Genomic DNA, 16609 nt, shown 5'->3' with positions numbered 1-16609 from the left:
TTCTTGTTTATTATTGTCTTATCTAAAGTTTTGCACACTGTCAACACCAGGCTCAGTGCACTGGAAAAGGGCCACAAAAAATGGCTAACAACCTCTTGTTAAAAGGTCTTTTAAGACTGAACTATCCACTTAAGAACTGACACCTAGATTATTTCCCCTTTTAACCCATTAACTGCTCCCTAAAAGCCCACAATGTGGATTTTTCTGCCCAATTACAAAATGCCACCCAAACCCACGAAGAGGAAGGAAGAAGAAGCATGAAGGAGAAACGCCTGTGCCCTCCATCTTACTTCCATCCACAACATAGGAAAAATCCCAAAACCTAAATTTCTCACCTAAGGGATGCACCTACACCTCTCTCTATAATCTATTTCACACTTTTGTGGATTCTAGTCTATCTTGATGTCTAGGAGACTTTCTCCATGAATGAAGGTCAAAGTCAATGCTCCCCTGGGGGTCAGGACACCCCAGAGCAGACAGAGAAATATTCCCAGTGCCTTGGGTTTCCACAGTCAAACTTCAAACATCATTTCTTCAGCCTCCATGGGGGAATAGTTGACCCTCATCAGCCCCATAAAAAGTTGATTACCCTCTTGCAGCTCTGCCATTAAACATTTGCCTTTTCTGCAGCATCCTGTGCCCTGGAGAGAGACCAAAAGATTTGTCTCATGGGAAAAATGTAAAAATAAGCTATTTAAGGCAAAGGGAATGATAGAGGTAAAGGGAAGCTTAAGGGCAGCATGTAAAGATGTGAAGAGCTAAAGCACAGAGGCAGCAAGTTTGGAGTCTTTCTTTAAACCTATTTAAGAAGTTAAAGTACAGTAGACCTATCCAGTTCTGCACAGGCAAGATAAGCCACAGTGCTGTTGTAGTTTCCCCATCACTTCTTTTTGATCATGTGCACTTTTTCATTATACCTGCACATCAACTTTTAAGTAGGTTGCAAAAGCTCTTAAAGAAGAGATTAGAGCAAAGTCTCTGTCTGTAGTTTGTCCAACACCTATGAGATCTTTAGGAGCTGGTATCTTGGATAATGAATACTCATTGCAGAGGCAGGAGGGCATCTCTCTCTGTGGACTTTGGAAAAAAAATCCTATCTGAATTTGATGAACAGAAATTCCTTCCACCAGTATGCAGGGTTGGAGATTCTTAGGGATAATCCTCTACAGTAGCTATGCCTTCTTCAGCTGTATATATCTGCAGTAGGAAAAAATAAAAGAAATAACAGAATCAATGTTTGCAATGGTTCTGTTTCTAATCAAAGCCAAGGACTGTTGTAACTTACCTTTCATGTTTTCTGCTACGGGCGCACCCATAGGTACAAACCTACCACCACCTCTTCATGGTACAGATGGCAAGAGCTTATGCTTAAGTTGGTGTCAGAATGGATCATACTTATGGTTGAGTGTTTTGATAATGCTTCATTAGTAACAACACAAACACGATATCCATCCGACTCTTAGTTCTACTTCTTTCTACAATAATTAAAGGTGATTAACTATTTGCAAAATCCCTAAACCGTTGCCTATAATTTAAATTTCCATTTTATTTGGAGAACAATCCATTTTGAATAAAATAAAAATACTGCTCCAGTACAAAGGAATAGAAAAATTAACACAGTGTGAAAATTAATTTGAGGAATTCTTTTTTGTCTCGTAGCTTATATGTTGTTGCTAGAAAATGAAGTTGAGTTTAGTTTCCACTATACAGGGCATTGCAAACCCAATTTTGGAAAAAAAAAAGTTTACAGACATTGAAGTGTATCAAATTATACTGTTGGCTTTGACCATTTTGAGGAACTGTACCTTTTCATGTTTTATTTTGGCACCTGGATACGAATGAATTATTTGTTTTGATGGAAAATATTGTAAGAAAAAAATTCCTCTACTGTGAAGAAAGGAACTGCAATAAATTTCATGACATATATGCAGCTCATAAGTGGAAGTATTTAATACAGTACATTACTCCCTCTCCCAAGTGTTACAAAATAAGCCAGTTTGGTTAGATATAGTGGATAAGTGAGAGGCAAGAGTGCTGTAGCTGTCCCAGACTCATAGTACTGAAAACTGGGACAAACATGATTTGTTTTTTTTAGCTGTCCTCTACCAACACAGACCTCTTCAATTTACTACATTTTCAAGTGGTTTAGCAGACTAATTTTTAAATGATTCACTGCTGGACTTTCTACTGCTTCCCTCTAGAGACTGTATCACTGATATATGTCACCATCAGAAAGTAAATCAGCAGTCAGGCTTAAATAGATTTTGTCTGTTTTCATCTCAATATTACTTCACGGGCTACATTACAGAAATCCTGCTCCTCCTTGGCTGCCACATTGCTCTAAGTTGAATTATTATAGTCTCTTGAAACTCCCATCAGGACTGAATTCTCCTTGAACCATGCTTTTAGTACAAATGCTTTATAAACTATTGTTTGTAGCTTGCCAGTTTGCAGTCTCCTCAGACAAGTAACCTGGCAAATACTAAGTGCTAAGCAGACAGAGGGACAGAAATAATATTAAAACAATCTTTTACAAATGTCTTGGTACTTATAAACAGACAAGTGCACTGACATTTAGCCCCCCTCCTTAGTTATGCTGTTTTCTGGTCAGTCATCACAGGCTTGTTGGTTGTAAATTAGTCAAAAAAGTTTTTGTGCATGATTAGGGCCTTAGACAATGGCATTTCTACAGCCCCAGATGCTGGATTTTGTAAATATTTTTTTCTTATGCAGAACTACACAAACATATTCAGGTAGGTCAAGCAATACTAAATGGAAACGACAGAGAAACCTAAATTTCCTGCTTGAATCAATGAAGAAGCACACTTACAGGCTTCTCAGTAAAAATCTTGGCTCAATATACACTTGTCACAAAAGCTAAAGTTGCAGAATGTGCACAGAAATGTGAAAAACCCACAATGAAGTTACAGGATGCTGTTCAAAACCAGTTGTGTCTCCTTATTTACAATACAGGATCCAGGTCACAGGATCTAGATGAAAGCAGCTGAAGAATTAGGAAAGAGTAGAAATTATGTTCTCCAGATAATAATAGCCTGGGGAAAGGCAGATAATAGTATAGTTAAATTTGCAAGAAAACTGATAAAACAAGAAAGAAATGAAAAATTATGTCAGGTATAATTGTTTTCAGCCAGAGGATATGAAGGGTAAGAGATCATAAAAAAGAATCAAATAGGTCCTACAATGCTCAAAAATGCATTCCAATTTACAATTATTTTTTTTTTTTTTGCTTTTAGCCACACATCCTTGAACTTCAAGATCAAGTATTTCCTGTCAAAAACAAATCTCAAAACAAGAACTGAAATATAAAACATACGGCTTTATCACTCTCATAATGGTTGTGTGTTTTACTCTTTTGGTAAAAGCTAATGGGTCAAGTGAAAAATATTCTGAATGCATTTTTATTAATCCACAAGAGGCGCTTAGGCTCACCTGTTGATCTTTTTCCATGCTTCAGTATTCTTTTTTTCTTTTGTAAACTAAAGATTTTAATAAAAACTAGGAAAAATATCTGCAATGGTTGATTTTAATTCACCATATGCTTTCTGCTGATTCTCTCAGGATAACAAGGGAAGAAATTTGTCAGCCTGTTTTCTCTAATTAGCCAGCACATCATGCTGGCAGCCATGGGTCAGTATAGCTGCCACCTGACTGGGAAAAGTTATCACAATGACCTGACTGCTGGCATTCCAGGGCAAAATGATCATGGCTTCTCAAACTCTCTTACTGTGTCTCTTCAACCGCACATAAAATTATTAAAAATTCATTGCACATAGATATTCCACCTCTCAAGCAAATACTGTACCTGCCAGGATGAAGCACCATTCCCAGGGACTCTCTGAGCTGATGAATATTTAAAATATTTTATTCAAAATCAAATAGCTCCAGTAAGTGAGATCAAGGAAGACCTGCTCAGATGACCCTAGGAATACATAACTTTGGACCTTTCCTAGGGTTTTGGGATCTTTTTACATTACCTGCTCACAATCAGCCATGAGCAAATCTGAAAGAGTGACTCTTTCAAAGGCATCCCAGCTACCAGTTTGTGGAGTCATTGATATTAATTTCAGCCAATTTTGCATAAGAATGTCAGTGCTTTATGCACAGTGGAATAAGATCAATGGGACAGTGAGGGCACTTCAATTAGACCATTACTTCCCTGAGGAACTGAAAGTAAAATAGATGGCAAATAGAAGATTCTGGGCTGATACAACCAGAAACACTCTGGGTCTGCTCTCAAAATAAAAGAAAAAGATCTTGTATTTCTCAAACTGCCAGATAATTTCTGCCGTATCTTTGTCCTGTACATCCTTCCCTAGAGGTAAGAGTTCAAGCTTTCAGTTCTTGGCAACACCTGCCCTGACACCTGTATCAGCTCCTGTGTCTGCACCCCTGTGTGATTGCAACTGAACTGAGAACCAGGCAACATTTAGTACAAGCCACAACCAGCCCCAGACAGCTGCTATAGCCCTAGAGAAATCAGAACTTGATCCAAAGCCTACTGAATTCAATGTGAAGACAGCTGTCATTTGGATCCAAATACAAAAATGTTTAGGGAATAAAAAATATTAGAGGTTTCCTTTTCCAAAGCCAAATTAGTAAAATAAAAATACTTCAGAGTGAAAAATAGTGATTTTGACATTATATTGAATCAAATCAAGCAGAAACCATTTCCAAATGACAAGTTTTTCTCTTAACTCCAATGCTCAGTGTTCTTTGCCTGTTAAAGTTGCAGGAACAATTCAGCTACCATCATCCTTACACCAAACCATATGTGATAGATACTTAGATACTTCTCTAAAAGGCAGTGATTTTGTTATTTTCATTACAGCTATTTCAACTGTTGCTGAAAGTTGTTACAGGAAGTAATAACCAAGTTGTTACAGGAAAATGTGTTTAAAAATTATTTTTTATCACAACAGTAATTTTAAGTGTAGTTTGTGTTATGTTCTACTGAAGCATTTTTACCCAAGTCATGTGAGTTTATAAAAGGGACAGACAGTCTGCTTAGTTTTTAAAACAAGATTTGGCCCTGAAAGACAATACTGGCTTTCATGAATCTGGCATGAAGAAGACACAGAAAACTGGAAATAAAAACATCCCTACTCTTGCAGTTTTACATTCACACTAGAACTGTGGACAATTTTTTCCTTTTGTGCCTAAAGCTCTAGAGGTGTTTTAAACGACCAAATACTGTTCTGTCATAATGGATAGATTCCTGCAGCAATTTCACTGGCTACTTCCAGGTAAGACAAAGAGATTTCCTCCTCAAACCCTTGTCTATTCATGCACAACTTTCACCATTAAATAACCTTCTCTCGTGTCTCTCAATATCTGAGAGCATAACACTACGTTACAAACCAATGGTTACTTTATTGCCTTATTTTAATGGGCAGTCTTTTCTGAATTTATTTTAGCCTTAAAATTCAGTTGTTATATTATAGGGTGATTGATATACAGAAGATTTTTATCTATGGTATGCCAAAGATATAAGGTTGAGATACATTGTTAGCAACTACTGCTTAGGGTGTGCCTCAGCAGAAATTACTGTTCCTATCCACCTTAGAATCCTTAGATATCCACTGCCTAAGACTCTAAGGAAGAGTCCTAGCCTTAGCTAGGACAAAAGGATTTAATGCATCCTATTATCTCACAGTGTCTGCCAAGCATCACCTGTATAAATAACTTCTCTTTGATTGGTATATTATTTTGGAGATGTAGAGCAAAAACATGTAGCCCAAGACAGCTGAGTTAATTTCATATTGTACTGTTTGAAAAATACAGGCCACTGGTTTGTTTTGATGCATGCAGACTGAAATTAAATGTATTGTAATAACAAAAGTAGCCTTGAAAATATTAAAATAAACTGTAATATCACAGATTAAGGCAAAATAAGTTTCAGCACTAATTAAAGAGTACTAATTAAAATATGCATCTCTGCGTTACTTAAAATTTAATGATACTCTCATGGGCATGACTCTGATGTTAAAATTTTTGGTAAGTCAGTTATAAACAGTGATGTCATATTCAGCGCTGCTCTAAGTGATAAAACGTTCTCCCTCAGTTTCTATACAAGGTTTTTTCAAGCATGCCTCACAGCAAAGTCACAAGCTGGATTTCACTGCTAGAGCTTTTGCTCCCAAACTCATATTTATTAGCCCACGTATAAATGCATGCATGAAAAGGAGCTGACAGAACAGTGAGGCGTGAATTTCAAGTATATTCCAGCACCAAAGGTCAGAAGCAGATTTCCTATTTGAATAGCAATTATAAATAGCCATCAGAGGTGAAATAGAATTGACGTACTGGGTTATGTTGTGTTTACTGTTGGTTTTGAAAGGTTAACATTCCGAATGAAAGAAGTAAAACCCTTATTTCATCTTCTAAAAAAATTAAATACTTTCCAAAAAAAGGGTACGAGAGAACCCTTTTTGTTCCCAAGACAGTTATTCACAGACTCAGAGATTTAGGGCCAGAGGGATAGTCCAAGGACACCTTTCTATTAATGTACTGTTGCTTTTTGTCCTCCTTGTCAGATTCCTTAATATATGTTTCACGTCCCAAAGAGATTCACTGTATAGACTGAGAGGCAGATGGTCTCTGGTATGCACCCTGGGGACCTCATCATCTACAGCTGAGGCTGTGAAAAATTTCTATCTCCTGAAAGCCTCCTCTCAAAGTAGCTAAATCCAATGTGTCGAGGGGAAGAACCTACAGAAACAAAGATTTCCAACAGTATGTCTTGCTTTTCCAGGACACAACTACAGGTAATTACACAAATTCAATTTTTTTTTTCTCCATCCATAGGTCATGCTTGATTTGGTAACTCTCATCAGTATCTGTCCTTGGATACCACTCTTCTTTTACTGCTGTCTGTTTTCAATATATATAATACACAATATTTTTGGTTTCACCTCTGTCTTTCTTTCCCATGTACCCATCCCCCCCCATCAGAAACATACCCAATTCCACCACCATAAGAATTGAGCATAATAATTATTGCTGGAGAAAAATGAATGATAAAAACTACTTTCCTATTCCCAGTACATTTTTTAGAGGGTTTTACTTTTCAGCAAGAATGCATAGGAAAATGTACAGCACTGAAGGGATAAAAAGACTCAGCACTGGGGCTCCTATCTGGAGTGAAAATCCTCATGGCTTTGAAATGTTCCATTAAACAGCTGCTGTAACAGTTCCATACTTTAGCATTTAGGGGAAATAACAGAGATAGAAGCCTTTTGCTTAAGCTGATTTTGCACAGACCAACTATGAAGCACTTCATTATAAATTAAATGACTTTGACAAGTAACAGCCCTCACAGCTACTTTGTCCTAATGCTCTCAGTGAAGGTCTCTGGATTTGGAGTTTATCTAGGTGACATTACTGAGAAGTCAAAGAAGGAAATTTAACATATCCTAGGTCATTTCCTCTGAACAGGCTTTTTGTGAAAAATGATAGAGTTCTATATTTTGAACAGGAGGTTGTAGCAGGGGCAGCGCTGACAGGCTCCGGGCTCTTTGCCAATGTGTTTGTTTACTTCTTGTGTCATGACAAATATTAAGCTACTATCTGAAGTCTCGCTGAGCAGCAAAACCTCACAGGGCCTGGCACAGAGGAGCTTTCTGTGTCTCTGTGTCCCCTCTCTACGGGGAATGAGAAGTCCATGTGTTTCATCAGTGTCCTGACCACCCGGGCTTATTCACCATAAGGAGGAAAACTATTGCACTTTTGACAATTAATAACTCAAGAGGTTTTCCCAGGACTGTCAAATTTGCACAATGCCCCACATTTATGAACAAGTCCAAAATAAAGCAGTTTTGATTTAACAACAGCAAAACATGTTTTAAATATTGAATGGCTGTGTTTGGGAGGAGGATTGGCTTGGGTCTTTGTGCAGCAGGAAATGGCTCCTGTCAGGCATTTGCTAAATAGAAAATAAAACAAAATTTTAGAGATTATTGATATAACTATAAGGAGTATTACTTAATTACGTGGTGCAAGACAGGTGACTGCAGACCTTATCTTTTACTGACAAAATCTTGTAGATTATGAGAGTGGTAGTAAAGAATGAGAACTATGAAACAGATACTTACTAAAAGAATGGTTATATCCATTTAGGAAAATTTACCTCTTTGGTTTGTGTAGTCACCAGAAATGGGTTCACTTGGATGATAAAAGTATATTTTGATACACAAGTTATCATCCAGTACAAACAATACATTGTTCCATTTGCAGTCAGGATTTGAACTGTACTCACAGGAATGTTAGGAAGATGCCAGCACTAGGCAGGTAAGCTTCTGAACAAATGACATTTGATTAAATTGCCTCTCTTAGTCTCTTCAGTAATAGCTTGGTGATACACTGCACTGCTCCATTCACAAAAAAGCCAGGTCACTCTATTCTCTCCCTGGTCCTTTGATTCTCAAGCCTTGGAGAATAAAAAGCATCATGAAATGACATTTCCTGAAACTGATTCCCCACTGCTTCCCCAGTGCCATAACAGGAAGAAGGAATCAGAGCTATTGCCTTCAAAGCAGAGATTTTATTCCTGGTCACCAATAGTAAAAGCCATTTTTCAGCTTTTGAAGGAGGTGCCTCTGTGCCCTAAATGAACACACAATACAACATATAAACTAACGCCTGAAAACAAGATTTGGACAATGAAATCTGTTTGACAGTGCATGAAATTGAAGGGGGCCCAGAACAAGAAATCAGAAAGCTGCACTCTTAGGTCTGCAATATCTGTGATGTGATTTTGCCAGGGTAAACATAAAGGCTTTACACCATGCAATACAATATGAAAAGGCATCCACTTGCATCCATAAATCTAGCTGAAGAGCAGCATTCAGTCTTTGAGCTAGCATAGGTGTTAATCTGCAAGCATCATGAGCTCACACCTGCAGTGAGTACAGAAAAGCATGAGGGTGAAGGAGACTTCTGCTTTCACCAAGGGTCAACAGGACAGTCTCGCTCCCCTCCTCACTGCTTCTGCCTTGTAATGCTGGCAGGAAAATGAAGGCTCTGAAACAGCAGGGAAGTGGAAAAAAAGCACCCTGATACAAAGCTTTTTCTGTCAAATATCTGCTGACATTATTTTTGTATTCAGAGGAAAGCTGATGGGAGAAGAAAACTTTAACTTTCCACTAGCAATAATGTGCCATTGAGGAAAATCATATCTCCAGCTGTCTTCATGGTGCACCACTGTTTTGCTGCCTGAAATGCAGTAGATACTGTTGTGTTGGTCCTCTCCAGACCTCATCAGGTTTGATACCAGAAACTATTGTACAGTTAATAACACTCAATTATCTGTGATAAAAATATGGTTTGTATTATTCACACTCTCATCAAATTAATGAAATTGTATTCTCATCTCATCATCTGACAGTTTTTTTCTGATTTTACACATAGAAAATAACTTTTAAAATTAAACAACTAGAAAAACATGCTACTGAAATAAGGTTAAGTCTGAAGTAGTGAGTCTATAAAAATGACTCTGCTACCAGAATAATATAATAATGGCTACCAGAATCAGCTCAAGATTTCTCAAGATTCGTGATAGCTTGTTGCATAGTGATTCCACTATTGAAATCAATTTGTGAGGATTTAAGAGGAAGTTTTATCCAAATATCTGTAGTGAAAATATAGCAGTATAGAAATAGAAATATGTAATTTAGAAGAGATAAGAGATGAGTTAAAAGACATTAATGAAATTATACAGCATTGCTGAACAAAAGAGGGGCTGAACATACACTGCAAAGTTCTCTGTCATCTATTTTGTTTGTGTGACTTTGTGTTTATATTGTGAAGTAAGCAGAAGTTCTTAGCCCTCCTGCTTTTAACCATTTCATTGGAGCAAGCAAATTAAAGTGGTACTTACAGGTGATGCATGACAAGCCAGTCCTATTTCAGTGGTGTTGGACATCGGTCTGACTGTCCTCCCAAACTGTGGGCTGCAGTTTCCATCTCACACCAGTCCATGTGGGAGAATCCGTGCCAAGCACCACAGATGGGTCAACAGCTGGCATATGTGAGCTTTGTGTATCACTGAGTATTTCCCAGCCAGCCAGATAGTTTTGGAAATTGTTCAGGGAAGACATTAGAAAGCTGTCCAGTGTCATTGATAATGAAAAGAATAATGCTCCATGGAAAACTTGGAGCCAGAGTAAAATGTTGGCATGTGATAAATATCACAAAACTTGCAACTTTTTGTGTTTCTTAGGCTGAAACAGCCACGTCATCCACTTCCAAGGAGGCTCTCACAACTATTTTGTAAAATTAGAAAAAGATAGTCACTGACACTAATAAACTCCCTCTACAATTGGCTCAGTACTTGAACCAAATCCAATACTGACACTCAGCTCCCAAACCTGACCCCATGTCTTAAACCACTGTCAGGTTTGATAACATTCTCCGGCTGAGAATAGGAGAGCATTTGCTGTGAAGTTTAAACAGATACCAGTGGTAATTTTCCCCATGAATTCATGGCATCTTTTGAAACCATGATAGTTCTTGACTTCTTCTATCACCAACTGAGTACACAAAGGCAGAGGACAGGAACAATGTAGTTCTAAGGCTATATTTATTCAACACTGTCTTCAGACATATTAGGTAACAGGGGAAGAAAAACCTTGAAAACCCCAAGTTCTCATTCTTCAGGACATATGTGAATCCAATGTTGACTGTTTGTATAAGGGACCACCATCTTCAGGCCCATTTTGAACTCATAGACTATTAGTCACTGATGAAAAGATAATGAAAATCCTATCAAAATATTTAAAAAGTGAAGCTGATGGGGGATGCTAGTGTATGCATCCAATTCACCACATGCTCAATGTAATTCCTCACAAAACCTGTCTAGGGTCCAAAAGCTTCTTCCAAATAAATCCTGAGAAGTCTTCTCCAATGTAGGGCTTTTAAAAACCCAACTACAGTTCAACAGATAAGTCACAGCCATCACTTTTTTCATATTGACCACATGTTGCTTGTTCTTCTACTGTACTTCACTGCATTGCTCACTTGCTGCTCACAATTACAATGTATTCCTCAAAGCAAGAACCAGGCCCTTCTGTATGTTTGTGCAGTGCCTTGCACAGTGGAGCTCTGCCTCTAGGTGTTACCATAATATAAAGAATAAACAAAATCTCTCTTTAAGGATAACCATACCTTTTCCAAGCACAAAGATTTTGCGTTAAGCAATATTTAATTAATAACCATCATTTTTCATAAAAAGCAATGGCAGGGTGCTAAACCAATATTAGCCATAGAAAAAAAGAATGTATTTTGCTTGTGCCCATGAACACTTATTTCATACTTCCTGGAAGTCTCCCTTTATCACAGATATCTTTTTTCAGGTGAATAGCACGGCAGTGGAAATTGCCTGAGGTATTAACAGAGCCCTGATATAATTATGAGGGGCCGAGACAGAGTGTTCTGCCAAAAGGTTCTGAACTCCAGAACTTGCTTTTCCCATCCTCCCACAGAGCTAGAATTAGTTGACCTCTAGGTCATTCTAAAAAGGACACCTTTTTCTACAAGGCTCTTCTGGGAAACTGGCGTGAGTGGGCTGTGTTGGGTGGTGAGCAAAACCTTATTTTCAGTACTTTCATAAGGCTTTTATATTTTGCCACTGATTTTGACTGCATTTTACTTCACATGCATTCTTTGACTTTTGGACAGGCTTGTTTTTCATTAAATCAAAACAATAAATATTGATACAATAGATCACTGTTGAAATTGCAGCACTTACTCTTACAATAGTTTTAATAATTTCTGAAATGTTTGTTCCCAATGGGTGGAAAGAGGAGGGACAGTCTGTCACTGCCTGGTGTTGTGGAACAAAATTTTCCTTGGATTTTCCGCCAGGGATGAGACTGCAGCTACCTTGTGTTCTTGTAGCGGACATTACACCAGTAGTCCTATCCTGAGCCACAGTAGAATTTGCATTTCTTCTCTTATCTAAAGCTCCCATTACATACCAAGGAAAGTTGGGAGAGAAATCTCAATAGGCCAATTCCATAAATAGCTTTAAAGTGTGACTTTTTCAATATGAAGAGAGCTCTGAATCTAGGGAAGCCATAGCTTGTCCTCAGCTCCTAATAGTATGAGTGGGGCTATTTTTTCAGGTTTCAGCTGGGTCCTGAGACTAGTTCAAGTTTCTCTAAGCTGGCTGAAATAAATGCAGTGGTACCAGGTGTACTGGATGAAAACAGAAATTTCAGGGGCAACAGATATCCTGCCAATACTTATTTGTAAACAGGTTTGAGTTTAGGACAGATTATTTTGTTAAGAAACCCACAGTCAATGTTTTACTGCTAAAGGTCCTAGAGAATGTTGTGATGTGTAGGCACCCACCTTATCTAACAGCTGATGAGAGAGCGAGCCAGGAAGAAGTGTCCAATATCTTAATCCTGTGTGATCTAACTCCAAAACAGCATCTATAAAATATGAGCTCTGAAACTATTTTATTTTTCTAGGTTTTTTTTTTGCCTTGGAGCTTGCCAACATGGGTAGCTAGTGCAGTCCTATCCAAAAACAAAAAAGGTTTTGCCCTGTGAATAAATTAAACTCTACCTAAACTGGTTTGCAATCCTTTTATATAAGAGACCTTCAGAAGTCACTTTTTGTATATGCTTTTCTCTGATCTAGGACAAAGCTGCCTTTTACTTTGTAAACATTACTTCAGCTAACACTCACCTTAGTGGGAATTACATAGTTCAAAAATACATTGAATTTCTGGTTTTATTCATTATTCAAGATAATAGACAGAGCCACAGAGTGCATGGTGTGAGTTGGGAATTGATGGGCAGTTGACAACTTCTGTCCCTGACCTCAACAGAAATAAATTCCTCTGAAAGTACTTCCTTCCTCTAACACAGCAAACAGTTTTTTAGATTATCACAGTTTTTAGATTATGAATGTAGCCAGGGAAGATTTCTAGGGTTTTGTTTGACTTGTGGTATTCCTTTAGTTATTTCAAAAGCTTAATTTTCTTCACTCAGTTTGGGAAGAATAGGCAAGCATCACTCACTCTACTACTTCTCTTTTTGTCATGTGAGGGCCCTCTGTTTTGCTAAGAAAGCTGTGCAGAATCCTCCAAATTCCAAAACATCAGATTTTTGAGGAGAGCTGTTAAAACAAAAATACCTATATATCATCATGCCACCAGAAACATCAGGCAGATCTGAATTTTTTATCTGAATAATTGGACTTACAGATTTTTATGGTATTCTCTTCAGCAAATAACATTAGGACAGAGGAAGACTTGCAGAGTCAGGGAACTGCTGGCAAATCTTGGTCCAGTTATGTCAGGGTAATTCTTGAAATGGCAACCAGTTCTTTCCACCTGTTAACACCTGACTCCATGGTGCACCCTCATCTCCATCATGATGGCACACTGGCAATTGTGCTGCTGCTGGAGTTGTCCTGCTCGTGTATGTGAAGTGTGGTCTTTGCTTCTCACCTCTGAACCAACTCTTATTGAAATTTCAGCCTTCTGCTGACTTGTTCTAGTTGTCTGATGTTCAACAGCAGTTCCTCAACTTGTTCAGAAAAAGAAAATAGTGAAGAAATGTTGGTGCTCATCAGACTCATAGGAAAAGGATACCAGTAGCATTTTCCCCAGTGGTATTTGGGGCCAAAAAACTCCAACTTATACTCTGTGCAGTACCTGAAAGTTCTTAAAACTACAAGTCTAAGCACAACTGGCTACCACTTAAATAACCAGCTGAAAGACAGTCTCCTTCATACCATATATCCAGCTCCTTGGGAAATGGAAATATTCTAGCTACCTAAGATCTACATAAATCAGGGATGATTCAAAAGCTGTACTTTTAAACCTAGCCATCTGCAAGTAAACCACACACATTCTATCATGCTGAAATGAGTAGACCCCAGCTTTCACTGGTTTACGTTCTGTCTTTTCATTAAATCTTAATTAAAATGACGCAATTTGCTTATATAGAATAACATCTTTGTTATGAAAAATGTCTTATCATTGAGTTATAAGAGGATCATGACTTTTCTCTCAACTCTTTTCAGCGTCACTAAAGGGTGCAGCAGTTCCACAAAACAGGAGTGGAGAACCCTTTACCAGAATTCTAGGTGCCCAACCAGACATTGCCTTCCTCTGAAAAGATGAGCTGTCTTTTGTAACACTTCACAGTAAAGCTGAACATTTTCTTGGAGCAAAAAATACTTCTGCTCAAGATATTTTCCTAGACACACACTTATGCCAGCATAAGTGAGGCCTCAGGGCATGGTGCAAGTTGGTTTCTCGAGAGGACAGAAATCATGAAAAGAGGAAAAAATAGAGAGAAATATAAAAGCATAGCACTCTGCCCACATCATCAAGCACCAGCCTTTGCTTCAAACAGGGATCAGCAAATCCCTGTGCGAGCAATGAGAAGAATGATAAATTTACCACAGGACAATAAAATCGACTGTAATAGTAACTATTCCTACTGCTCAGAAAATGTTAGGCTGGATGTCTTTGATTGTGGATCCAACCAAGACATTAGTCTCTAGTGCTTTTAGCTGCTAAAGGCTGGCAAAACATTAGGAAGCTATCTGAAATAAAAAAAAAAAAAAACCCCAAACTAATCCTTTCTTTGACTTGTTGTACCAGGGCAGTGGAGCACAACTTCCTCCTGCTTCTGTCTGTGCCACCTTCTGGCTCTTTCCCCTGCACAGTAAAAAATGTTTTGGGGAATTGGAAGCTCAGTTACTCCTGTTTTCTTCTGTATGAAAAATTGATCCCTGTGATTTAAAATATTATCTTTGGGGTTTGTCAGTTTTGAATGCATCCACAAGCACAAGTAAACTTTTAGATGGCTGAAATTTAGTAGAAAAATCCAAACCCAAAATCAGGCCTAACAAACCAGCCAAAAAAAAATTCAATGTGAAAAATAATGAGTATTATTTTAAGAACTTCAAGCATTTTGGTTGCCTGAAGACAAACAAATGATATATTATTTTATTATTTCCAAATCAAAATAACATACATCCAAGTATTTTCATTTAAGATTTTTTTTCTAAGAAAATAAGCCATTTTTAAAAATTTCCTTTTAAATGTAGTAATTTCACCTCAACACTAATAAAACAGGAGTTAAAAATCTATGATATTAATAACACATTTTTGCCTCAGGTTGACCAAAATTGTAAATTTCAAGGGTTATTTTGTATTTTATGGGTGTATTCAGACACCCCTTTTTTTTTATTGGTGCAAAAACATTTTTCTTTCTTACATTAGCTTTTTTATTTACTTACCTATAAGCTGCAGTATGTAGCAAATATCTCACACTTTTGCTAAATTCTCTATTACCCTTCCCATTAAAAATGTACAGAATGTAGATAGTTGGTTTAGACAATCTACCCAGTAGATCCCCAAGAGATCCATGGTGGTAGGAGTCACTTCCACCCATGTGGAAATGACTGTAAAAGATTAAAGAGGTGTATTGATGTTCTCCTGGAATGCCCTGGGGTCTGGGGTCAGGGACTCCTGTCTCTGCCTGGGTTATTGGGATTCCCCTACCTGTCATTGTCCCTCTGTGCTTCATTCTGTGTGTGGGAACAAGCTTCTTGTCATGCATACTTAGTATAAATGCATGGTTGGGTGGGGTAAGGGTCCAAAAACTTCTATTCTGGATGGAGTTACTCTTCAGCCATGTTCATGCCATCTTCTGGTTCATCTCTAAGCATTAGAGCAAGGCTTTATTCTGTATTGTTGCTTGGAGAATGACTGATGCTAAAACTGACTGATCATTAAAAACAAAACAAAACTAAATATATTTTTAAGTATTTTGTTTTCTTTTTCTGACTAATTGAAAATGTTCATCAGTCATTTCAGAAAAGAGGGTGTAGGTGAAAAAGCCATGTCTATTGTCAGAGATTTATTCAGTAGCTGAAATATCAAAAGAGATGTCATCTGACATGACAAAGTTATGAACACCTTTGGTTGGTGTGCTATGGGCATATCAGCTTCTGTCACAAAAGACACATTATGTGTACCAGATTGCTCCACATCAGAGTTTCAAAGAACAGCTGATTCTTTGAAAAATGTAGTTACAGTGCACTGTGAGGTGACAGTTGCCAGTTATATTTTCATATTTCAGACAGAAGATTCTTTTACTGAAAATTTCCATTTTTTCAGATTTAATTTCCAATAATGTCTCTTGTAATGTCCATGCTCTGATCCTCCATGTTTACCAGTCTCTCTGCTGGAAATGGCTACAAGCACAGATGCTGCAGTGTTGGTGCAATTCCTCTGTCAAATCTAAAAAGTAGTCTTGTTTCTTTGGTGTTGGCAGAGCTACAGCAAATATTGCAGTGGCTGACCATTGAGCCAGGAAAATGAGAAGCAGTCTGCTGCAATATAAAATGAGAATTGCCAGGTGATGAAGGCAATCATTGACCAGCTACTGAGAGTAGAGTGGTGCCCCTGGGCTTCTGAAACAGCTGAGAGTTTATAGCCATTCAAACTGAGTTATCAGCAAAACCATGACAATTTTCCAGTATAGAAAATGAAACCTCTGGTGGCCTTATGTGGTAGGGCATCCAGTTCTGCTCAGGAGCAGCAGCACAAGAAGAAAACCCC

The sequence above is a fragment of the Melospiza melodia genome, chromosome 3 (genome assembly GCF_035770615.1).
Source record: "Melospiza melodia melodia isolate bMelMel2 chromosome 3, bMelMel2.pri, whole genome shotgun sequence".
Taxonomy (NCBI): Eukaryota; Metazoa; Chordata; class Aves; order Passeriformes; family Passerellidae; genus Melospiza; species Melospiza melodia.
This window is presented reverse-complemented; position numbering follows the sequence as displayed.